The following is a 25,448-nucleotide window of genomic DNA, read 5'->3' on the forward strand; positions in this document are numbered from 1 at the left end:
TATTTGAGATTTGCTAATTGCTAATCGCAAATAAGGAATGACTCCCATTCATTCCTATGGGCCTTTAGACCCATAGGAATGAATGGGAAAGCCATTCCTTATTTGCGATTTGCAATTAGCGAATCGCAAATAAGGAAGCAGTAGAATTGCTAAAACTATTGCGATTTCTACCTGCATCCCGTTTTGCGAGTCTTTAATAGCGAATCCTTAAAATTCGCTATTAAGGACTCGCAAAACAGGAGTTTGATGAATCTGGGGATAGGTGCCCTATTACAAACAATGTTAGGTAAGTCTTCACACACCTACCCCAGTGTCACGCTTCATTGCCAGGATTCCCCATTCACCAATAAGGAGTATAATGGGCTTCTAAGATATAAACAAGCACTTAAATGCTCTTGTTCAGGTAAGAAAAGTGAGGAGGTCTGAAGTGTGTGGTTTAACATTTCCAAGATTTCTCAACAAAATCTTTATTCCTTGAGTACAGAGAAGATGATTTAAAATGGTACGAGTTTAGTACTCCTGCACCATAATGGTCAACATGTTTCTGCCTTTTCGCCCAATATGGGTTTGGTGGTATTCATCTGGATCAGGAACTTTGCTATGTACAGACACTTCCCTTACATACAATCATTCTGGTCTCCTTCTATAACATAATAGGAGGACGTGTTCATGAATAGGTTCATGGAGGGATCACCCTTTGATGATTGTGTGACTACAAACGAATCTCCAGTGCCTCCTCCATGTACCAATACAATCCCTGAGTTAGGGTTCAACATCAACACAAATGGTGACAACTATTCTGTCTCAGCAAGTGGAATAATTCTGTGTATGGGTAGTGTCTGTACATAATCATGTTCATCGTCTCCTCGGTATTCAAGGGATCACATTACGAGGTGGTGGCAGTGTTCTGTGTTTATGGAGCTATTGTCCAAACAGATCCTTTTGATGTGTCTGTTGCCCTCTTGGTAGGGTCACCCCAACTTTTGGCTTCTGTCGCCGAGCACTTTTTTGTTGACATTTGGACTCTCTGCCCTTTTTCCTTGCTAACCACAGGGTAAAGTACATGTGCTCTCTCCCTATACCATGGTCCAATATGCAAATGAGTGATTGGTACATTTAAATTACATATAAGCCCCTAGTAAATTGTACTACATGTATACAGGGCCTGTAAATTAAGTGCTAGAAATGTGCAGCAACATTCAGTGTGCTAACCAGTAAAGTAGCCTTCTAAAACATGTCTCAGGCCTCCCACTGCAGCCTGTAGTGCAGTTTCAAACTGCAATTTCCATCCACAAACAAAACCTTTTGAATGTCGTAAACCTTCCTTTATTAATATGTATACATCACCCCTAAGGTAGGTCCTAGAGGCTTAGAGGGCGGGGTTCACTACATGTAATAAGCAGGACATGTGTATCTACGTTTTACATGCCCTGGCAGTGGAAAACTCCTGAATTTATTTTTCCCTGTTTAAAGACCTATATCTCCTATTGACTAACACTGGGTTACCTTATTACTTTTAATAGGTGCTATCTTTAGACGAGGAGCAGATATAGATATACTGTTTACACTCAAATTAATTAAAATTTTAAATCCTCTTTAATGGAACATTTAGATTTTAAGTCACTAATCTGCAACTGCGCCTTCTGTCAGTGTACTGGGTCACATGACAGTGAATGGCCCTGCTGCAAAGATTTGTGTATTGCCCCCAGACAGTAAGACAAAGGGATCTTAGGTGTGAACAGGATGAGCCGTCCTTTCCAGGATGACTGTGGCGGGGTTGCGCTCATCCCCACTCACCAGTGCTTAATTTGAGCCTGTGGTTTCCGGTACTCAGCACTGACACTTCATTGTCAACACTGGTGCTTGTGACAATCTGCCACAAGGTGGCGCTGTCTGGCTCATTTAGAAATTACCACAACAACAGTTAATTTGTAATGCAATATAAATTAAAAATGACCTTTACCTGCCGCCCAAGTCATTCTTATAGCTTGGGAGCCTGAAAGAGTCTGAATTGCCACATTTGTTGTTGTGTGATGCTTAGTAGCTGTGTTTTACTATCATTGGCAGCATGTCAGGGGCAATGTGTGGTGCAAGCTGCAGTGGCCTTCTGAGGAGAGCCCTAGCACTTTCATTTTTAAACAAATTAAGCACTGCCACTTACGCTTCAATGGGCTTTGCCTCCTGCACACAAAAAGGAGCCTGACACTTGGCCTTCCCTGCCTTTTGTCACCCCAGACATTTTGGAGCCTTGACCAGGGGAACAATGTTTCAGACCCAGTGTTGGGTGGAGGTTAAGCAACCCCCTCACACAAATGCTGGCACCAGGTGTAGATATTGGCCCTCCAGAGTCACTCATCAGAACACTCCTGGACCCGTTGAAGTTACAAAAGAAGGACTACTCTGCTGCCAAAGGACTGCCCGAAGCTTGAAAGACTGCCTTGCTGACCAGGAAGAAAGAGTGGACCTGCTTGCGTTCACCCCAGTTACCCAGACTGACTTCAAGGGTCAGTTGGCTGAGCTCTTCTGTGACCTGCACAGACACAACAAGCTTCAGAGGCCTTCCTGGAAATGCCCGGCTGGCCTGCTGCAAATGGACCTGCCTGGAACTCCCTAAGTCCTGCTGCTGAAGTGAGTCCTGATCCCAAAATCCCCCCCCCCCTCGGGTCCTGGACCCCTGGCTAACATCAGTGACTGCTCCACCAATCAAAAAAAGGTGAAAATACTGAAGATTGGGTGCCTCAGGACTGCGAATGGGCCAGTTTCTGCGAGGACTCTGCCGTCCGTGACAACTGCCAACATGAAGATCTGGTGACACGAGGTCTTCATGACAACTCATGTCCATGGTGACCAGCAACATGAAACCTGGACTTTGCGCTTCAGCAACAACCACCCATGAGGACCGCCAATGTGATGCTACAGCAACAAGTGTCCGGGACTCTTGACCGGCTTTTCAAGCTACAGCAACGATTGTGAGAGACACCAGACCAGCTCTTCACACTACAGTGACGATTATCCATGACTCTAAGCCCCCTCTTTGCGACCTTCTCTACCTAAAACTTAACTCTTCGTGCCAGACTGCAAAGGTAACTTTTCAGTGGGACTAACCGGGGTCCCTGTATTCAACCTACACTCCATCGTGGTCAGCCTGAATGTCTGACTTTACGCGGTCTAGCGCAACCAGATGACCCCACATGGCATTTTTATGCTTTTACGCACTGTTGTCGATTAAAACTTTAGAATTGAATATCTCCAGTTCTACTAATTAGATTTCTGTCATTAGGGTATCGTTTTATTTACCAAACTTTACTCTATGTTTCTGAATTGGTTTGGGATTTTTCTTGTGTTGTATTCTCACATTATTACAGTTTGTGGGCTGTATCAATACTTAACACATTGCCTGCCAAAGGGTTAAACCCAGGTTAATTGAGTGACTTTTTGTGGTTCAACCTGACAAGTTTTGTGGTTGTTGCCAGAATGGGGCTTCTACCTCCGTCAGCCAATAGCCAGTTTCTTACAGTGTCAGTGAGTCTGTGGTTTACTGGCCCCACTTATGTGAAGTTCAGCTGTGATGTGATACCCTAAACAAGTGCATTGTGAGAGACACAAACAGATAGAGAGAGACAGACAGACAGAGAGAGACAGACAGGGGGCGTGGCTTGGCCGCCGAAGCGACATGGCGGACCCCATGTGAGCTCCGTCGAGTCACGGTGTAGCAGGGTTTCCGTTCTCCCACAGAACTGTGCACAGAGATCTAAAACCTGGGTGAGTTAGGGTGACCCAAAACTCACCTTTGTTTCAGAAATCCCCTTACCAAGCTAGCTACAGTGTCTCATCGGTAGTAATTACTTCCCAATGACTTAGACAATCCAGAACATGAACTTAGGGTACCTCAGGTATCGTGGAACACATGAACACTCTTTCGTTATATAATCATTACAAACCGAAACTGGGAGGCAAAGAACACACGTGCAAGTTTGAAATGTTTATTTTTCAATGCAAAGTTCTCAAACGCAGTATCTTGTATAATACCAACATACATATTATAAAAATCAGAGTTAGCAGCATAGTCACTAATCCATAATAAGCAAACGGTGATAGCATGTTATGATGCAAAATCTATAGAATTCTGTATCACCTATATTTCGCGCACCCTAATTAGCATATTATATTATATCTAAGAAGGTCTCATTTGGGTTCTAGCAGGCAGGCCCATACCTCTAATTCTCAGTAGGAGTAGATCACATCAACAGCTACCAGCTCTCTGCATGCGAAGCATCAAGTGTGTCTATTCATTCCCTGTAACTCTATCTTAAACCCGCGTAGAGCCCAATGTTGGCAGCAACATTATTTGTGTTATGTCTAATGTAGTGCGAGGATCAGGCTTTCAGCAACCTTGTGTTAGGTTATTCTTAGAGGGTGCAGTTCTCAGTGTGCAGACAGTTGTACCAAACACGACTGATATCAGAGCAATAACATATTATTCTCAAATAAATCACATCTTTCGTCTAGGTTGAAAGCTACAATAACAATTAGGTGTTGTGTGCAAACTGAAGCCGAAGGAAAATATGGCGTTTAAACATTTAATAAACTCATGCTAACTTAACACAATATATAGAAACGCAGTAACCATATGACACCCCCCCAATGATCCGAAGACGGTTAAAAAAGGAAGAAAATATAAGCCAATACTATATGAGAGGCCAAACATGAAAGCAGAGTTCAACAATATTGAGCCAAGCTAAATGTATGTAAGTGTATATATTTTTTCAATAATAATAAAAAAATGTATGAATTCCTATAGTGGCCACACAAAAATATAAAAATTCGAACTTAAGGCCAACTACAAGTACATAGGCCTAAAACAAATGAAAGTCGAATGTTCGTAATAAAAAAGGCACCATTCAGAATTACTAAAAAGTCACGTGCCATGATAATGAAAGTCTTCAAAGTCACTCATGGGTTGAATGAATATGCAAAATAGGTAGCTACAGCTTCCAACATGAAATCACTGTCATCATCAGTTCAGCCATCCAATTAAGCAATGGGAAAGAACATACGTGCTCCTCCAACACCGATTCCTCTAGCAACATCAGAGGACAACTCAGTGGGTTCTCGAGAATGCTATGCGCCAGAAAGTCATGCGCCGCTGCGGATATGTCCCACTGACCCATTAGTCCATGCATCGCTGCAATAGCCATAACCCTTTCGCCAGAACAAACCAACTCGTGAGCAACTACGGGGCTCATCAGCTGATCAAAGTTGACGTCAGGAGAAGTCGGTAAACAGAGACACAAATCAATGGCCCAGTCGAAATCACAGCTCAGGCAATGAAACACAGGCTGGACACATGTGAAATAGGAAAATCGGAACGATAATCCAAAAGCCGTGCTTAAAGTCGCAAGCGGCAAGGAGCCATAGTAATCAAGCACCCGGTTGCGAAACTGCATCAGTAGTGGCTGAGCGTTTCCTTGCGCAGGATGGGCATCCATGTTTTAGAAAGCAAAATATCACCAGAACGCCTGCAGCCAAATCCAGCAAAACAGGAAATCCGCCAAACAGGCTTGCAAATATAGAATGTAAAAACGCAGGGATAATACCAAATACTTTCTCAAACGTAGTCACGAGACCACTGCTAACCAATTTAAAAAAATGTGCCAGGCCGGTTGTGGAGGAGGCATTGAAGATTTGATGAACCAGCTCGGAGAAATGAAACAGCAAATCAGTACTTAAAAGTGCCTGTACCTCTGTGCGTGTGTTAGCTATGTGAAGGACATAAGTTTCGCGGGCAGAGCTCAGGGCCACTTCTTTCTGAGACAATAGGGCTCTTATATGGCTCAAACCATTGAACTCCGTTCTCAAGGTTGGTATTCGTGGCCAAATTGAAACATATGAATTCCCATGCGTGGGTGGATACAACACATTCTTGCAACAAACCACCCTTTCTGATACAGTTACCACATAAGCGATACCGACTATTAACCCACAACACATTTCGTTATTTAAAAGTAAATAACTACCGTTGGATAATAAAGTAAATGTGGGAACTATTGCAGGAACTGGTGTACCCTTCAAAACACAGGCCAAATTAGGCTTGTCCTGATTACAAGAACCATGCAACTGGATGTGTCTGCACATTAGTGAGCGGTCAGGCGACTGTGTACATTCTTCACCATTCAGATTCACTTCATTCCCCTCCTTTAGGCATCTGTAAGTGTATGGTAGAGACCATGTCTCATGGAGGAAAGTGCTGCCTAATGGTTCATATCGCCCTATAGCTATATATTTCATACAGTTTGTAAATTTATACAGAGCAAAAGGCAAGGTAATAATACCATGGATAAGCCATGTAGCAGCAGTCACCTCAGCCACAGAAAAGGGCAAGGATTCTAATTTTTCAATGTGTAACATAGAAAATGATGCATCTCTCATTGAAGGCATGCGTTGTTTTTCAGTCAAATTAAATGGGGCAAATAGTGATGAGACGTTCATATAACTCCAAGGCACTCGACCAGACTTCAGAGTCTGTAGTGTCCAAGCAAACTGCATCACAGAACGTAATTGATTTTGACCATGATACAACACGGACACTTCATCGTGTACAATGTCAACAACAGAAGACACAATATTGTTCAACGTGTAAATTCGGGAAGAAAGCGTGTTGATACTATTATCGACAACTGCAAGCACTTTTTCTAAATTAGCTTGATCAATTGCTCTCAGGCGCTTAGCAGCCTCAACTTGAAAAACTTTCCAAATTTCATTGTAAATCGCATAAAGCCATCGTTTAGATCTACCTCTAGCTGGGCCTTTTATAAAATCGTTCAAATCCACATTATCAGTTAATTGTGACAGATGTAGTTTAACTGCAGCTAATGTGGAATGTTGTAACCAATTCTGACATAGCTTCCCAACAGAATAAGTTGTGACAGTATAATCTTCTTCAAAACGGGGATCAGGTCTGACTTCTGTGAACCCTTCAGCCAAACCCAGAAAGCGACGTTGGCAAGAATCAGCACTCCTATGCCACATCAGCCAACCCTTGGAATCCAAACTGGAAATGTTAAAGGACGAATTGTGCAATAGAGCTTGCAACTCATGAATGGACAAATCAGTATAATTACCCTAACTTAAATATTCCTCTAAATCAGGTATGATTGGTGTATTTAATTTTTTAGCAGTAGCCAATCCAAAGCATGTTGTTTGGAAAATGGATGAATTTAGAAACAACATGTGATTCGGGATGAGACATGCACGGTGCAAAGCCTCAGTGCCTTGTACCTGCCAATCTTTGGTACCCCAAACCGATTTAAGGTCAATTGTTCCTTTCCAAAACTCATAGCCATCTACAGCCAACCTGTCTAGAAAGGACTTCTAATACAGCAATTTTGTATCGGTAAGTCTAACTTTGGACATGGACTTTTGTGTCATTTTGAAATAAAATGACTCAGGATGTGATTGATTAAAGTCTGTGAAATATGTGTATTTTTTCAGAAACATATTGGAGCTGCCACCTAATGGAGCAGGGCAATGTTCCCATTGTGTATAATTTACATCAACCCTCCTTAAATTTGTCTTATGCAAAAAATGATTACCATAATGTTGAAAACAAAACAAATCACCATAATTAATAGAATCTAAATAAAGATCCTCAGCATCGAAGGCAGCATAATATTTCAAATCAGAGAATAATGCTTCTACGGCCTGAATATCCCAATCATCAGAACGTATATTTTGTTTAATCACATCCCCCATGTTTACTCTAAGCACATTTGGAACATTAATCACTTCAGTGGGCCCATGTATCTGAAACCTAACCGCATCCCACACAATCCCATCAAGGACAGGCCAAGCAGTAATGTTAACTGTATTTAAGTTTAGTTTCAGTCTGTGCGCTGAATGTGAAGAGGAAAGAGGAGCCAATGTTCCATTAAGGTACCGAATTCCTGTTCTTTCTTTAACAGTAGTGACCATCGATCAGATAAAACACAAAACCAATTGACATAAAAAGGTAAAATGAAAATAGGATCAACCAAATGTATGTCCAAGGGGGAATTAAAAAATGTTTTTTAAACAACGTGGCATATTTTGCAATAGTTGAGGGTTTCTTTGAAGGTTCCGAAACAGAGTCAAAAGAGAATCTGGACTGGTCGGCCAAGCGAGTCTGCAAATCAGGCATCGATAAATCAGCAGGATAGGAGTAGTTCAACTCATCAATGTTAGTTACAGGAATAGTATTTAATAAAGGACTGGATATGGCAGGCATCTCGAGGGACACCTCCTGTTCTGCACCAGATGTAATAGCCAGCACAGAGTGCCTCACCATGGAAGGACAGGATACAGCCGGTGTCATGCTATGAAGAATCGGCCACCCTGTGTGTCTTGACATTGTCAATAGAAATAAATCTGTTTTCCTTACGACCTGGAAGTGGTGGTAAAATGACTGTTCTTGTGCCCTTCACTCCAAGAACTCGAACCGGTGCACGATATGAGGGACCAAACTCTTTCTTGTTATCGATCTTCTCTCGAACCAGTTCTCTAACTTGGGGTAGCCAGCCAACTACCGGGATCTGCAGCGCATCATCCGATGTGGAGGGCAAATGTTCCTTTGCAAGACTGTCTCTGGTCTTTTGTAGATTCTGTAAAACATTGCAATGTTCATCTACGTCAAAGGCCGTGGCCTGGGCCTTGCTGTCTAGCCCATCGAGGCAGGGACATACATCTTGATACCAAAGAGCATTTCGTACGGGGTCCGCCCACCCAGAGACCTTCTAGGGAGATTATTAAGCGCACGCTGCACGCCATTGAGGTGGGCTAACCAGTTTCTGCCAGTTTCTGCCAGTGCCTATAACTCGAGCTGTCAAAGATTGCTTTAAGTCGCGGTTCATTCGTTCAACTACACTATTGCCCTCGGGCCTGTAGGGACTCGAAAACTTGATTTGGACCCCCAACCAAACCATAGCATCCTTATACGCCTTAGAGGCGAAAGCCGGACCCTGATCCGAATGGAAGGTACCACAGGCAAAAATTCCCGCAAATCCTTAATGACAGTCCGTGAATCAGCGCTCCGATGTGGCCATACCCACACAAAGCGTGTTCATGAATCAACTGCTACTAAGATGTATTTGTATGCAGTATCAGAAGAAAAAGGACCGCAGTGATCCAAATAAACGCATCCAAGCGGTTTATTAGAGATGTACAACTTTGTCTGAGGCGGACGCGTAGCAGTTGAAGGTTTAATCTGCTGGCAAATGTCACATTGAAGGACATAATCGCGCGTCTGTTTGTACAGTCCCCGCCACCAGAACCTCTGTTGTAGCTGAGTTACAGTGGCAGAGATGCCCGCATGCGCAGACGCCACACCTTCATGAGCCGCAGTAATCAAAGCCGTTCTGCGATCCGAGTTGGGAACTAGACGTTCGCCAACATCAGGAAGTTTCACATAAGGAACCTTATCGGGACTTAAGTGGTATGTGTATTTAGAAGGGAACCCCGCAGGATATTTACCTCCCTTCTCGGTTGCAGCAACAGCTGCCAAGATGTCATCATCTATTTTGTTTTTGGACCTTGTGACTGCCGCAACTAGGTATTTTGATACCGCTGACTTCACTGCTTCATCAGCAAGCGAATTGCCAACAGCGTGGACCCCCACGCGCTGGTGGCCGAGAGTATGAATCACAAACATGAGTGGCAACTTCTCTTTAAGTTCCGCCACTCGGACCCAGATCATTTTATGTTTTATTGTGCTACCTTTGGAATCACGAAACTCATTCTGAATCCAAAAGAACAAGTTTTCATTGTAAGACTGGACACAGTAGTAAGAGTCACTTACGATCAAAGTCGTCACACTAGGATCTGCGTACTCCAATGCAAGCATTAGAGCACGAAGCTCTGCTAATTGTGCGGTGCAGTCTCCAAGCGTCTGCGTGTGCACGACACTGGACTTGAACTCATCGTTCACCATGGCACCGACCACAATGGCGCACGCGGAAACGTAGGCATGTTTAGAGCCATGCGCAACCTGCGCCGAACCATCAGTGTAAATGATGCAATGGAAATCCTCCAACGGCCGCATTGCTAATGGAGCAGGAGGAACAAATTCATACTGTAAGTACTCCTGCGACCGTAAAGTGGCGTCAAAAATAAACGTGACATCCTGGGACGTCAAGGATGCAGCCCATTGAATCCACCGAGGGTGCAAAGCTTTGGAATTAGGTACACTGGCTTTCGTAACCGCCTCTAAGGCCGGGCACGGGGTAACAACCAACATGCGTTTTCCTTGCGACAGGGCACGTTCCTTAAGAATTGCCATCTGTACTGCAGTCAAAACTTTCTCCACAGTGGAAAAACGCAATTCAGCCGAAGTGTACAAGTGTGACTTGTAAGCAATAGGTACTGTATCTCCCTCATTAAAAGTCAGGTAAGTGAAACCCACCGCCCCAGGGATAATTCTTATCACCAGGTTGGTTTGGTTATCACGAGTCTGTAAGTATTCAGAAGCGAGCAAATCAGCCTGCAAAGACTGCAGAATGGCTGAATGCTCAGGCAGCCAGCATGATTTGGAGAAAGATGGTTGTATCAAAGCATACAAAGGCTTGATACGCTGGGCATATTCCGGAATGTACGTCCTCCCGAAATTAAAAAAACCCAGTAAAGATTGTAATTTGTTCAGTGTTGTCGGAGAGCGCAGCTGTGCGCATTTCTCCAGGAAGTAAGGGGCTAACCCTTTTCCCTCGTTGTTAAGCTCGTAACCGAGAAACAACACTGTGTACTCTGCAATGTGCGACTTTGCAAAGTTAAACTTGTAACCAATGTCAGCAAAGTTACAAATTATGCTATTTACTCGACACAGATGCTCCCAAAGATCGTCGTCTGTGAGATAAATGTCATCCACATACGAACAAGCAACCGGGTCGATGCCCTCCAGAAGAGAGACAATGCGGGCGGAGAATACTCCAGGACTGTTTTTATAGCCCATTGGGAGACGCCGAAACATTTTTTGCACACCGCCGCATGTAAAACTGGTCCATTGGGAACTCAGACCGTCTATTCTATGTGCATAAAAACCATTGGAAATGTCGAGCGTGGTTTTGAACCGTTTACGCTCAAGACTATTCACTAAAGCAGAGCCATGAGTATTCTGTACTGCGCAGTTACGGCAATGCGAGTTTAAATGCCTATAATCCAAAACCAAACGATATGAGCCGTCCGGCTTGTTTACAGTAAAAAGGGGGTTATTCATCGGTGACACACACGTTTCAATTACACCTTGATATTCCAATTGTTCAAGGATAGCCGCGACTGAAGCTTTGGCTTCACGCCGTATGGGATATTGAGGTTGAGGCTGCGGCTGAGACTGCAATGGAATCTCGTGGCTTGGAGACAATTTATCCCAGCCACACTGATTGCGATACACAGCCGGCGCAAGCACCAGAGCCCACTCTTCTGCAAAATGCAGAGCTTCCACTCTCGATACAGTGTGCGCGAAACTGGGGAGGATCACCTCCTCCCCTAGCGGAGCTGCGAGAACAAAAGGTGGGGGCCAGTCAGCCTCCGAAAGCAAAATGTCATACGTAGACGAGAGATTTTCCCAAAAAACCCCTTTTACAGTTCGCTGCATGTCACCTTCAATTAACAGGACAATTTCAAAAAGGCGTTCAGGGGGAGCACCATGCGTATCAGCAGTTTCAATTACAACATAAGTATCAGTCGCTGTCACCTTCAACAGTGGACGGAGGGCCTCTCCCACTATGGTAATCTCTGCTGCGCTGTCCAGCAAGGTCAGAGCCCACGTCAGATTCCGAAGCCGCGTTCTCATTATCTGGGGCATAACGATGCGCTGTCAGGGCGGCGACTTTCTTCGTGGCAAACTGTGGTCTCTTGGGCGTAGCGCCTTCCTGCTGCTCTCCACCGTTACGCGGGCGGGGCTGACCACGTCCTTGCTGGCCACCCCGGCCCCTGCCGCCCCCTCCACCACCGGTTGATGGAGCCGATGAGTCCTGAAAGGAACGAGGAGAGCGTTGGTCAGAAGCCTGAAACCTCTCAGGCGATTTAATCATCGCGCGGTCGCGCAAATCATAAACACGATCCGACTGCGCAGGCAACGGAGACGCAGGAGCAGAAACCTGTGTTTGTTGTTGTTGTTGCTTACCCTGAGTCTGCTTTTTTGGCCAATTTTGCTTCTTGGACTTTTGTTGACCACTAGTTTCCGAAGACTGACCCTGGGGCTGCTTTTTCTCTTTATCAGTAAAAGCTTTAAGTCCCTTCGCATTGCGGCCAACCATTTTATAAGCCGCCACAATTATCCTTGCCAACTGACGGGGTTTTTCGGCCTCGGGAATTAACGCTAAAGCGTTAGCAACCTGAAAGTTCACTGCATCCCCCTTGACATTCGCAAGGATCAGATCGCAAACTACATCAAAGGTGCTACACAGGCGCATACCCAACTCAACCGCAGACTCCGGTCCGTGTTCATCTTGAACACGTTTAAGGACCGCACCCAGATTGGTCACTGACGGGGTGCCATAGCACCTCGAATAGACCGCTGCAAAAGTCTTACCCCAGGTCTCACAGTCAACAAGTTCAGGAGCCAAATCTTTCGGTAAACTTAGTGTAAGAATCCGGTGCTTTTCACCGGGATTCGTATTAGGAAACACAGCTTCCAGCTGGCCGAATTTCTCCGCAAGCCAGAACGGGAAATCATCCTTGTCCAGAGGCTTTTTGCCCATCACGGAATTCACGATGACAGGATTGATTTTCAAACCAGCCTGTTCTGCACGAAGCTGTGCACCCTTAGGGGCTGCGTCTTGAACATTACGGCTAGTGTAATGAACAAGCGCTCTAATCTCTGCCACTGCGACTTCATGAAGTTGCCGCAGATCAGCTATGCCACAAGTGGCTCGATTAGGGTGAGGAGTGAATCCAGGCAAAGCGGGCCAAGGTGTGCCCGGAATGGACAAAGGACCCAACCTCGGAGCGGTTAAAGCGTGTGGTAGGGCGCCACCAAACCAAACTCCATGCTGCCAAGCGTCAATAGGAACCTCCAGTGCTCTGTACGGAGCATACGCAGCCGGTACAGCCGTAGCAGTGTAGGTGTGGAAAACACCAGAATTAGCGTTCACCGCCGGAAATGTCACCCACGAATAAAACAGTTCGTACGGGTAAGCATGTTCCGCACTCACCACTAGAACAACAGCCAAGCCTTCCATAGGGACATTATAAGCCCGCAAATGGTCACGCACCGCAATGCGACTATGCGGCGGGATGTCCACGGCTTGTGCCATGTCAGGACAGGAGAGTGAAAAAACAAAGTTTACTTTGTAGCACAACTGGGTAGTAATTCAATGAAACCGTTTTTAGATAGATTCAAGCTTGAAAAAGACCTATTTCAAAAATAGGTAGGTTTTTCCGACACTGCCGTTTTCCGGAAACGGGAATGAAGGGGTTAAGGTTTGAATGATATACTACTCGAGTGTCATGATATAAGGCCAACAATGTATGGGCGCCATGTAGCAAGGTTTCCGTTCTCCCACAGAACTGTGCACAGAGATCTAGAACCTGGGTGAGTTAGGGTGACGCAAAACTCACCTTTGTTTCAGAAATCCCCTTACCAAGCTAGCTACAGTGTCTCATCGGTAGTAATTACTTCCCAATGATTTAGACAATCCAGATTATGAACTTAGGGTACCTCAGGTATCGTGGAACACATGAACACTCTTTCGTTATATAATCATTACAAACCGAAACTGGGAGGCAAAGAACACACATGCAAGTTTGAAATGTTTATTTTTCAATGCAAAGTTCTCAAACGCAGTATCTTGTATAATACCAACATACATATTATAAAAATCAGAGTTAGCAGCATAGTCACTAATCCATAATAAGCAAACGGTGATAGCATGTTATGATGCAAAATCTATAGAATTCTGTATCACCTATATTTCGCGCACCCTAATTAGCATATTATATTATATCTAAGAAGGTCTCGTTTGGGTTCTAGCAGGGCGGGCCCATACCTCTAATTCTCAGTAGGAGTAGATCACATCAACAGCTACCAGCTCTCTGCATGCGAAGCATCAAGTGTGTCTATTCATTCCCTGTAACTCTATCTTAAACCCGCGTAGAGCCCAATGTTGGCAGCAACATTATTTGTGTTATGTCTAATGTAGTGCGAGGATCAGGCTTTCAGCAACCTTGTGTTAGGTTATTCTTAGAGGGTGCAGTTTTCAGTGTGCAGACAGTTGTACCAAACACGACTGATATCAGAGCAATAACATATTATTCTCAAATAAATCACATCTTTCGTCTAGGTTGAAAGCTACAATAACAATTAGGTGTTGTGTGCAAACTGAAGCCGAAGGAAAATATGGCGTTTAAACATTTAATAAACTCATGCTAACTTAACACAATATATAGAAACGCAGTAACCATATGACAACGGAACTCGGAGCTGCCTTTCGGACCTCTGCCGCCCACACTCCGTCTTTCCCCGATACCTGCTGACATGTGAAGGAGAGGTGAGTCGACAGTGCTGCTTTCCTCGACGCTGCCGTCGTTTGTTGGATGCCTTTTTCATCGCAGCAATTTTTCTTCAGGAAGACGCGAGTGGTCGCCATTTCCTTATGCGGCGCTCGCGCTCGTGAGTTTGTTTACTTTGCCGCTGCACTTGCCGCTTGTGCCATTAACGATGTCCTCTTCTATTTTCTCCCCTTTTTCATGCCTGCTTATTGTTTTTTGATGCTTGCTGTGACATTTTTTCCATTTTTTCTTCATCACTGGTGATGTAAGCTATTAGGTCAATATATTCTGAGGCAATTACCTAGTATCTCTGTAATACTGGTGTCACCTATATCACCATACAGAGCAGACACTGGCAATTTTACGCTGCAGTATATATTCTGTGGTAGAGTTTCTGCAAATTTGACTTTTTGGTCTTATTTCAGGGATTTTACGGATTAATACCTATACAGACCAGTATACGCAGATACCCCTATTTTATTTGAAGCCTCTTGCATTGTCTTTCTACTTTTTGACTAACATTTTTCCTGAGTGCTTACTGAAATCTTCGCGAGGCACCAACGTGATACTTATTTACTATGGCTAATGACTATCACTCGGCGAGGTCCTCCTCTACTGGTACCAAACAAAAGAGGGATAAGAATGACCCACCCTCTCCCATTCTATCCTCACAAAATCCTGTTCTTGACTCCCTACTAGATGAGGTTCGTAGTCTGCAACCTTTTCAGCAAAAGGTCGTTTGGCCTCTGATAATGCTAGAATGTTCTCAAATATTCTTACCCTCAGCAAAAAATACCCTTTCCCTTTAGCAGCTCTATCATTAGATGCTGAAAAAGCTTTTGAACGGATCAATTGGGAGTTTATGTTACATACTTTACATTGGTTTGGTTTTGGTTCCAAGTTTATTTCCTATGTTAAACTACTATATACCAATCCGAAAGCTTGTGTATTTGTTAATGGTCTTTATTCCCCATATTTTTGCCTACAACGGGGCACCCGCCAAGGATGTCCTCTTTCCCCTTTACTCTTTTATTGTGTCTGGAACCTTTTCTTCAACGTATTAGAAACAATCCGCTCATATCTGGTTTTAAGTTAAAATCCCACCATATTAAACTATCTGCATATGCGGACGATATTCTTATCTATATGTCTGACCCTGTAACTTCTCTCCCACATTTTTTACAAGAAATCTCCTCATTTTGCCTTGTTTCCGGATACAAATTAAATTTCTCCAAAACAGAGATTTTACCATTAGATGATTATTGTTCTCAGTTTATGTTTGAATCTACTAATTTTACATGGTGTCCCCAAAAAATTAAATATCTAGGAATTTGGTTTTCTTCCAATATTCATGATACACTATCTCATAATTTTACTGCGCTGAAACTTAAACTTACCAATTTGCTATCCTCTTGGTCCCCTCTAATTTTATCTTGGTGGGGTAGACTTGATACAATTAAAATGATGATTTTTCACCAAATATTATTTATTTTGTCAATGTTGCCTTTTAAAATCCCTTATTATTATTTTTCTCTATTTAATTCTATATGTACTAAATTTCTTTGGAACAATAAGCGTGCTCGTATTGCCCTTTCCACATTGTCCCGTCCTAAATCTGAAGGTGGTGTCCATTTTCCTAATTTTAAATTGTATCATAATGCATTTTTAAATCGCCAATTTTATGCTTTATCTAAAGACTATCAATATGTATCTAAACCTTCTTGGGTGTCTGTTGAGAATTCACTATTAAATGATTTCTCTTTTCAGGATGTGATTTTTATGTCTAATTGTACTTTTTATTTCTAAGTATCCAATTTTGAAATACTCCCATCACGTATTACGAACAATTTTCTTTAAACCTTTTGATGCTTATCAATCCTTTCTAGCCTCCTCATTATGGTTTAATAGTCACATCAAATTTCGACATAAATCCTTTTACTACAAACATTGGAAAGAAAAGGGTATCTTTTATGTTTATCAATTGTTTGCAGATGATGCTATTTTATCTTTCCATAAATTGCAAGAGATGTATCACCTACCCGACTCATACCTCCAGAAATACACTACTCTAATTGCTTCTCTCCATACCTCTCTACAAAAGTTAAACTCTCAACCTTTTCCGCTGTCCCTATCTCCTAATACTCCTATTTCTACTATCTCTTCTGATTTTGTACCTAGAGCCTCCCTTTTATATAAATTCTTATCTACTATACCCTCTCCTCGTAATAAATCTAAGGTTGAACTTGATTGGAAACACGATTTATCACAAACTCTATCTACTCTTCAATGGGACAAACTATGGCAAAAACTATTCAAAACCTCCAAAGCTGCTAACATAACACAGTCACTATATTTTATTTATAGTAGAGTTGTTCTTACACCTTCTCTCATACATACATTTATTCACTCCACTTCATCCTCTTGCTGGTCATGCCTTCTTGAGGAAGGTTCTCTAATACATTTACTTTTTCTTTGTCCTAATGTTCATTCTTTTTTGAAGCATATTTGGTCAAAATGTTTATTGATTTTTTCCTATACTATTCCCTTTAGTATCCACAATATATTTTTAGGTACCCTATCTCCAGATTTTGACCAAGTCTCTCCTAAATCTATTTTGTTTGATTTGTTCCTTGCTGTCGCCTTTAAAGTTATATTAACCTATTGGAAAGATAATTCTAAACTATCTGTTTTGCATTGGTGGAATCTCATCTGTAGCGAACACAGAATTGCCTCATGTTCTCCCTCTTCAACACACTTAAAGATCAAATCTGATTTGTTATGGTTACCATTTACTACTTATTTATCCTCCAACTTACCTTCTACATAATTGCCTCTTTCCTTCTCTTTTCCTTCTCCTCTTCTCTTTCTTTCCTCGCTTTTCTCTCTCTTTCCTATTCTTTTTCCTTTCTTTCTCCCTTCCTCTCATATAAAATGTTTTCCTGTTAGTTCTGTTATATACCAACTGCTTCACAGAATTGCTCTTATTCCTATTCCTTCTTTTCCACTTATATCATGCTTTTCAGCAATTATCTTGTATAAGTTTTATGCATTTCGTTCATTCTTGTTCTTTTGCTACTAATATGTTTCTTATTTCGTATCCTATATGCTATTGATTTATTGTAATATTTGGAAATATTGACTGACAGACAGAGACAGAGCATGTGTGTGTGTGTGGCACATGCATGGCAGTAGGACTCTGTGAGTGTGACTCTGAATCCTGAAACCAGTGAGACCCATTTTGGATGGCCCTGGCTTTAACTTGGTACAAGATGGGGAATGAGGTCAGCTTCCCCAGACAGCGGGGGTATATTTCCTGCATTCCAGAGGCTGGAGGGTAAAGGCTTTATTGAGAAGTGCAGAGGGTGGAGACAGCACTATCTTTAGCTTCCCCTACAACAAAGTTTAGCAAAAACCATGACAAAACAAAATGAGCATTAGACCTGGTGGTGCTGGCCAAAACCTTTTGATTTTACTAAAAGTATATGCATAATAAACTTACACACGGAGCTTTCCACCTGCCTCTTCGCCTATCAATCTGTTATTGAATCATTCACATTTTTCCCACTCAGAACAGCACGAGGCACGGAGCAATGGGTCTGCCCGGCCACTGCAGCCCTTGGCTTCACTGTGAGTGTTCGTAGTCCACCCTTTCACAAGGAGCACAGCTAGATGTGCAATCGCCTTCCTTAGTGCCTGAGACTACTATGCAATGTGTGCATTGTGAGACCAAAATATTTGTGCTTTTAGCCAATGTTGTTTAGATTGATGAGGGCCAAGCAGCTTCCCTGACAAAAAGATTTTATTAGATCATGGCAAAGCCAAACATTGACCCCACCAAAAGACTGGCAACCAACACTAGACCTCTTGGCTGTGCTCTGTAGCCCCTGGTGCCACCTCCTCCCTCAACCTTGGTATCATGAAGGCAGCAGGAGGAAACATATTGTAGTTTCTGCTGTTTCCACTATGCCCTCAGTAGCAAAAAGGAGGCTTTTAGGGGTAGAGGGTGATAAGGATTCAAGCCGTGAGATTATTGGGGCCAAAGTGTACAGAGTGTCACTTCCACCACTTCTGGCAATTTGGTGGAATCCCATAACCAGCAGGGAGCTGCAGGGATGAGCTGGTGCAGGCCTACCCTTGAGAATGATACCGCGTGTCACCTGCAGCTCTTTCTATGCTCCACAGGTGGGCGTCTGTATCCTATGAGCAGCACAGGATTAAGTTTAAGCAATCATCTTGGGTATTTGTGTTAGATATGGTTTCATGAGTGAGACACAAACCTGACACACAGCCAACACCACACCCTCACTGGGAGAGGATGGCATCAAAGCCACACAGTTGGTTGGACTGCCACTCCAGCAGCACATCAAACTCTTCACACACAGCCACCAAAAGAGGCCATTTACCACATACCACACCCACACTGTGCTAGAAAACAATCAAATGATGCAATTTTACAGCACTCACATTTCAGGCGGGGCAAAGGACAGCCAATCAACCTCGCTGTATAAATCAGTGGCAATGCCCCGCGGCAGACGCATCCATGCAGACAGGACTCGTCACTAAACAGACCTTACATAGACCGGTCCCATCTACACCCCACTGGCCAGCAGGACTCTGGCCGATGTCACATGTCAGAACCACAGAAGGACACCCAGGTTCCAAAAGTGTTATAAGACCAAAACATTTAGCTTGATGGGTGGGGTGCCAGAGATAAGGGGACAGAAGCTTCTCCAACAGCAAGACATTGGAAGTTGTAATATATTGAAACTAAGAACATGGACACAACCTACCTTAGAGCAGGTGGAACGGGGTGGTATTGACGTTAGGAAACAGGATGACTTCTCAGATATAGGAAAATGGCTTTTGGACATTTGTGACAGAGTGTCATATGGATACTTCGTTACATATATTGCGTTAAGTTAGCATGAGTGCATTACATGTTTAAACAGCCTTTTTTCCTTCGGCTTCAGTTTTGCACACGACACATACTTGTTGTTGTCGCCTTCACCCTAGAAGCGGTGAGGTGGTTTATTTGAGAATAATATGTTATTTTCTATGCTATCAGCTTTGCCTGGTACACTTGGTACAACTGTCTGCACACTGAGAGCTGCACACTCTAAAATTAACCTAACACAAGGTTGCTGGGAGGCTTGATCCTCGCACCACATTAGACATAACACAAATAATGTTGATGCCAACATTTTGGGCTCTACGCGGGTTTAAGATAGAGTTACACGGAATGAACGTAGACACTTGGTGCTGCGCATGAAGAGAGCTGGTAGCTGTTGATGTGAACTGCTCCTACTGACATTGAGAGGTATGGGGCCGCCCTGCTAAAGCCCGAATGAGACCTTCTTAGATATAATATAATATGCTAGATAGGGTGCGCGAAATATAGGTGATATAGATTTCTATAGAAATAGCATTATAACATGCTAGCACCTTTTGCTTACTATGGATTAGTGACTATGCTGCTGACTCTGATTTTTATAATCTGCATTTTGGTATTATACAAGATACTGCGTTTGCGAACTTTGCATTGAATAATAAATATTTCAAACTTGCACGTGTGTTCTTTGACTCTCAGTTTTGGTTTGAAATGATTATCTAACGAAAGAGTGTTCATGTGTTCCACGACTCCTGAGGTATTCTAAAGATCATGTTCTGGTTTGTCTAAGACATGGATCATTCCATAATGATCCATGAGACACTGTAGCTAGCTAGGTAAAGAGATTTCTGACACTGAGATGAGTTTTTGGATCATCCTAACTCACTGAGGTTCTAGATCTCTATGCACAGTTCTGTGGGAGAACGGAAACCCTGCTACATGGCGCCCAACGGATTGGTTGGCCGTATTTCATGACACTCGAGTAGTGTATCATTCAAACCTTAACACCTTCATTCCCGTTTCCGGTAAACGGTGGTGTCGGAAAAACCTACCTATTTTTGAAATAGGTCTTTTCAAGCTTGAATTCTTCTGAAAACGGTTTCTTTGAATTACTACCCAGTTGTGCTACAAACTGTTCTTTGTCTCTTTTCGCTTCCTGTGCTAACATGGCCGTGGACATAGCGCAGCATAGCCGCGTCGCGGTTCGCGACCACTTGCGGGGTTATAATGTACCTGCGGAAGGCTTGGCTGTGGTTCTAGTGGTGAGTGCGGAACATGCGTACCCGTACGAATTGTTTTATTCCTGGGTAACATTTCCGGCTGTGGACGCTAATTCGGGTGTCTTCCATTCATACACTGCCACGGATGTACCGGCGGCTTATGCTCCGTACAGGGCACTGGAAGTACCTATCGACGCTTGGCAGCACGGAGTTTGGTTTGGTGGCGCCCTACCCCATTCTTTAACGGCTCCGAGGTTAGGTCCTTTATCCATTCCGGGCACAAATTGGCCCGCTTTGGGTGGATTTACTCCTCATCCTAATCGCACCACTTGTAGTGTAGCTGACCTGCGGCGTCTTCATGAGGTCGCGGTTGGAGTGATTAGAGCGCTTGTTCATTACATTGGTCGTAATATTCATGGCGCAGCCCCCGCAGGTGCGCAGCTTCGGGCAGAACAGGCTGGTTTGAAAATCAGTCCTGTCTTGGTGAATTCCGTTATGGGCAGAAAGCCAGACAATAAGGATGATTTTTCTTACTGGCTTGCCGAGAAATTCGACCAGCTGGAGGCTGTGTTTCCTAATACGACTCCGAGTGAAAAACACCGGATTCTTACGCTTAGTTTACCGAAAGATTTAGCCCCGGAACTTGTTGACTGTGAGACATGGGGTAAGACTTTTGCAGCGGTTTACTCGAGGTGCTTTGGCACACCGTCAGTGTCGAACCTGTCTGCGATCCTCAAACGTGTTCAGGATGATCACGGACCTGAGTCGGCGGTTGAGTTGGGTATGCGCCTGAACGGTTCATTTGAGACAGTTTGCGGTATTATCCTTGCCAATGTAAAAGGGGATGCAGTGAACTTTCAGGTGGCCAATGGTCTGGCGTTAATTCCCGATGCCGAGAAACCCCGTCAGCTGGCAAGAATTATTGTGGCGGCTTATAAAATGGTTGGCCGCAATTCTAAGGGTGCGAAGGTTTTTCTTGAAAAAGAAAAGAAGCAGCCCCAGGGGCAGTCTTCGGAAACAGGTGGACAGCCCAGGTCCAAAAAACAAAATTGGCCTAAAAAGCAGAATCAGGGTAAGCAACAACAACAACAGACACAGGTCTCGAGTCCGGCGCCTTCACAACCTGCGCAGTCAGAGCGAGTTTATGAATTGCGCGATCGCGCTACGATTAAATCGCCTGACAGATATCAGGCATCTGACCAACGCTCTCCTCGTTCCTTTCAGGACTCATCGGCTCCGTCAACCGGTGGTGGAGGGGGCGGCAGGGGCAGGGGTGGTCAGCAAGGACGTGGCCAGCCCCGCACGCGAAGTGAAGGGGACCAGCGGGACGACTCTACGCCAAAGAGACCGCAGTTTGCCAAGAAGAAAGTCGCAGCCTTAACGGCGCATCGATATGCCCCAGATAGTGAGAACGCGGCTTCGGAATCTGACGTGGGCTCTGACCTTGCTGGACAGCGCGGCGGAGATTACCATAGTGAGAGAGGCCCTCCGTCCACTGTTGAAGGTGACAGCGACTGACACTTATGTTGTAATCGAAACAGCTGATACACATGTTGCTCCCCCTGAAAGACTTTTTGAAATTGTCCTGTTAATTGAAGGTGACATGCAGCGAACTGTAAAAGGGGTATTTTGGGAGAATCTTTCAGATACGTATGACATTTTGCTTTCGGAGGCTGACTGGCCCCCACCTTTTGTTCTCGCAGCTCCGCGAGGGGAGGAGGTAATCCTCCCCAGTTTCGCGCACACTGTGCCGAGAGTGGAAGCGCTGCATTTTGCAGAAGAGTGGGCTCTGGCGCTTGCGCCGGCTGTGTACCGGAATCAGTGTGGCTGGGATAAATTGTCCCCTAGCCATGAGATTCCGTTGCGGTCACAGCCGCAGCCACAACCCCAGTATCCCATACGGCGTGAAGCTAAGGCTTCGGTCGCGTCTATCCTTGAACAATTGGAATATCAAGGTGTAATTGAAACGTGTGTGTCACCAATGAATAATCCCCTTTTTACTGTTAACAAGCCGGACGGCTCATATCGTCTGGTTTTGGATTACCGGCATTTGAACTCGCATTGCCGTAACTGTGCAGTACAGAATACTCACGGCTCTGCCCTAGTGAATAGTCTTGAGCGTAAACGGTTTAAAACCACGCTTGACATTTCCAATGGTTTTTATGCACATAGATTAGATGGTCTAAGTTCCCAATGGACCAGTTTTACTTGCGGCGGCGTACAAAAAATGTTTAAACGACTCCCAATGGGATATAAAAATAGTCCTGGAGTGTTTTCCGCCCGCATAGTCTCTCTTTTGGAGAGTTTCGATCCAGTTGCATGTTCGTATGTGGATGACATTTATCTCACAGACGATGAGCTTTGGGTGCATCTGTGTCGAGTGAACAGCATAATTTGTAACTTTGCAGACATGGGTTACAAGTTTAACTTTGCGAAATCACACATTGCGGAGTACACAGTGTTGTTTCTAGGTTATGAACTTAACCATGAAGGAAAGGGATTGGCTCCTCATTTCCTGGAGAAGTGCGCGCAGTTGCGCTCTCCGACTACGCTGAAAAAATTACAGTCTTTACTGGGTTTTTTAAATTTCGGGAGGACATACATTCCGGAATATGCCCAGCGTATCAAGCCTTTATATGCCTTGGTACAACCATCTTTTTCCAAATCATGCTGGCTGCCTGAGCATTCAGCCATTCTGCAGTCTTTGCAGGCTGATTTGCTCACTTCTGACTACTTACAGACCCGTGATAACCAAACCAACCTGGTGATAAGAATTATCCCTGGGACGGTTGGTTTCACGTACCTGACTTTTAATGAGGGGGATACTGTACCTATTGCTTACAAGTCACACTTGTACACTTCGGCTGAACTGCGTTTTTCCACTGTGGAGAAAGTTTTAACGGCTGTGCAGATGGCAATTCTTAAAGAACGTGCCCTGTCGCAGGGAAAGCGCATGTTGGTTGTTACCCCGTGTCCTGCCTTGGAGGCGGTCACGAAAGCCAGTGTACCGAATTCTAAAGCTTTGCACCCTCGGTGGATTCAGTGGGCTACATCCTTGACATCTCAGGATGTCACGTTTATTTTTGACGCCGCTTTACGGTCGCAGGAGTATTTACAGTATGAATTTGTTCATCCTGCTCCTTTAGCAATGCGGCCGTTGGAGGATTTCCACTGTATCATTTACACGGATGGTTCGGCGCAGGTTGCGCATGGCTCTAAACATGCCTACGTTTCCGCTTGCGCCATTGTGGTCGGTGCCATGGTGAACGATGAGTTCAAGTCCAGCGTCGTGCACACGCAGACGCTTGGGGACTGCACCGCACAATTAGCTGAGCTGCGTGCTCTAATGCTTGCATTGGAGTACGCTGATCCTTGTGTGACGACTTTAATCGTAAGTGATTCTTACTACTGTGTCCAGTCTTACAATGAGAACTTGTTCTTTTGGATTCAGAATGATTTTCGTGATTCCAAAGGTAGCACAATAAAACATAAAATGATCTGGGTCCGAGTGGCGGAACTTAAAGAGAAACTGCCGCTCGTGTTTGTGATTCATACTCTCGGCCACCAGCGCGTGGGAGTCCACGCTGTTGGCAACTCGCTTGCTGATGAAGCAGCGAAGTCAGCGGTATCAAAATACTTAGTTGCAGCAGTCACGAGGTCCAAAAGCAAAATAGATGATGACATCTTGGCGGCTGTTGCTGCCACGGCGAAGGGAGGTAAATATCCTGCGGGGTTCCCTTCGAAGTACACATACCACTTAAGTCCCGATAAGGTTCCTTATGTGAAAATTCCTGAAGTTGGAGAGCGTCTAGTTCCCAACTCGGATCGCAGAGCGTCTCTGATTACAGCGGCTCATGAAGGTGTGGCGTCTGCGCATGCGGGCGTCTCAGCCTCTGTATCTCAGCTACAACAGAGGTTCTGGTGGCGGGGACTGTACAAACAGACGCGCGATTATGTCCTTATGTGTGACATTTGTCAGCAGATCAAGCCTTCTACTGCTGCGCGTCCGCCTCAGACACAGTTGTATATCTCTAATAAACCACTTGGTTGTGTTTATTTGGATCACTGCGGTCCTTTTTCTTCTGATACTGCGTATAAATACATCTTAGTAGCAGTTGACTCATGCACACGCTTTGTATGGGTATGGCCGCATCGAAGCCCTGATTCGCGAACTGTCATTAAGGATTTGCGTGTCTTTGTGGGAATCTTTGCTTGTGGTGCTTTCCATTCGGACCAGGGTCCGGCTTTCGCCTCTAAGGCGTATAAGGATGCTATGGTTGCGTTGGGAGTACAGGTGAAGTTTTCAAGTCCCTACAGGCCTGAGGGCAATTCTGTAGTAGAAAGAATGAACCGCGACTTAAAGCAATCTTTGACAGCCCGTGTTATAGGCACTGGTAGAAACTGGCTGACCCACCTCTATGGCGTGCAGCGTGCGCTTAATAATCTCCCTAGAAGGTCTCTGGGTGGGCGGACCCCATACGAAATGCTCTTTGGTATCAAGATGTACGTCCCTGACCTTGATGGTGCAGACTGCCAGGCCCAGGCCGCGGCCTTTGACGTAGATGAACATTGTAATGTTTTACAGAATCTACAAAAGACCAGAGACAGTCTTGCAAAGGAACACTTGCCCTCCACGTCGGATGATGCGTTGCAGATCCCGGTAGTTGGCTGGCTACCCCAAGTTGGAGAACTGGTTCGAGAGAAGATCGATAACAAGAAAGAGTTTGGTCCCTCATATCGAGCGCCGGTTCGAGTCCTTGGAGTGAAGGGCACAAGAACAGTCATTTTACCACCACTTCCAGGTCGTAAAGAAAACAGATTTATTT

Source organism: Lissotriton vulgaris, chromosome 9 (genome assembly GCF_964263255.1).
Source record: "Lissotriton vulgaris chromosome 9, aLisVul1.2, whole genome shotgun sequence".
NCBI lineage: Eukaryota > Metazoa > Chordata > Amphibia > Caudata > Salamandridae > Lissotriton > Lissotriton vulgaris.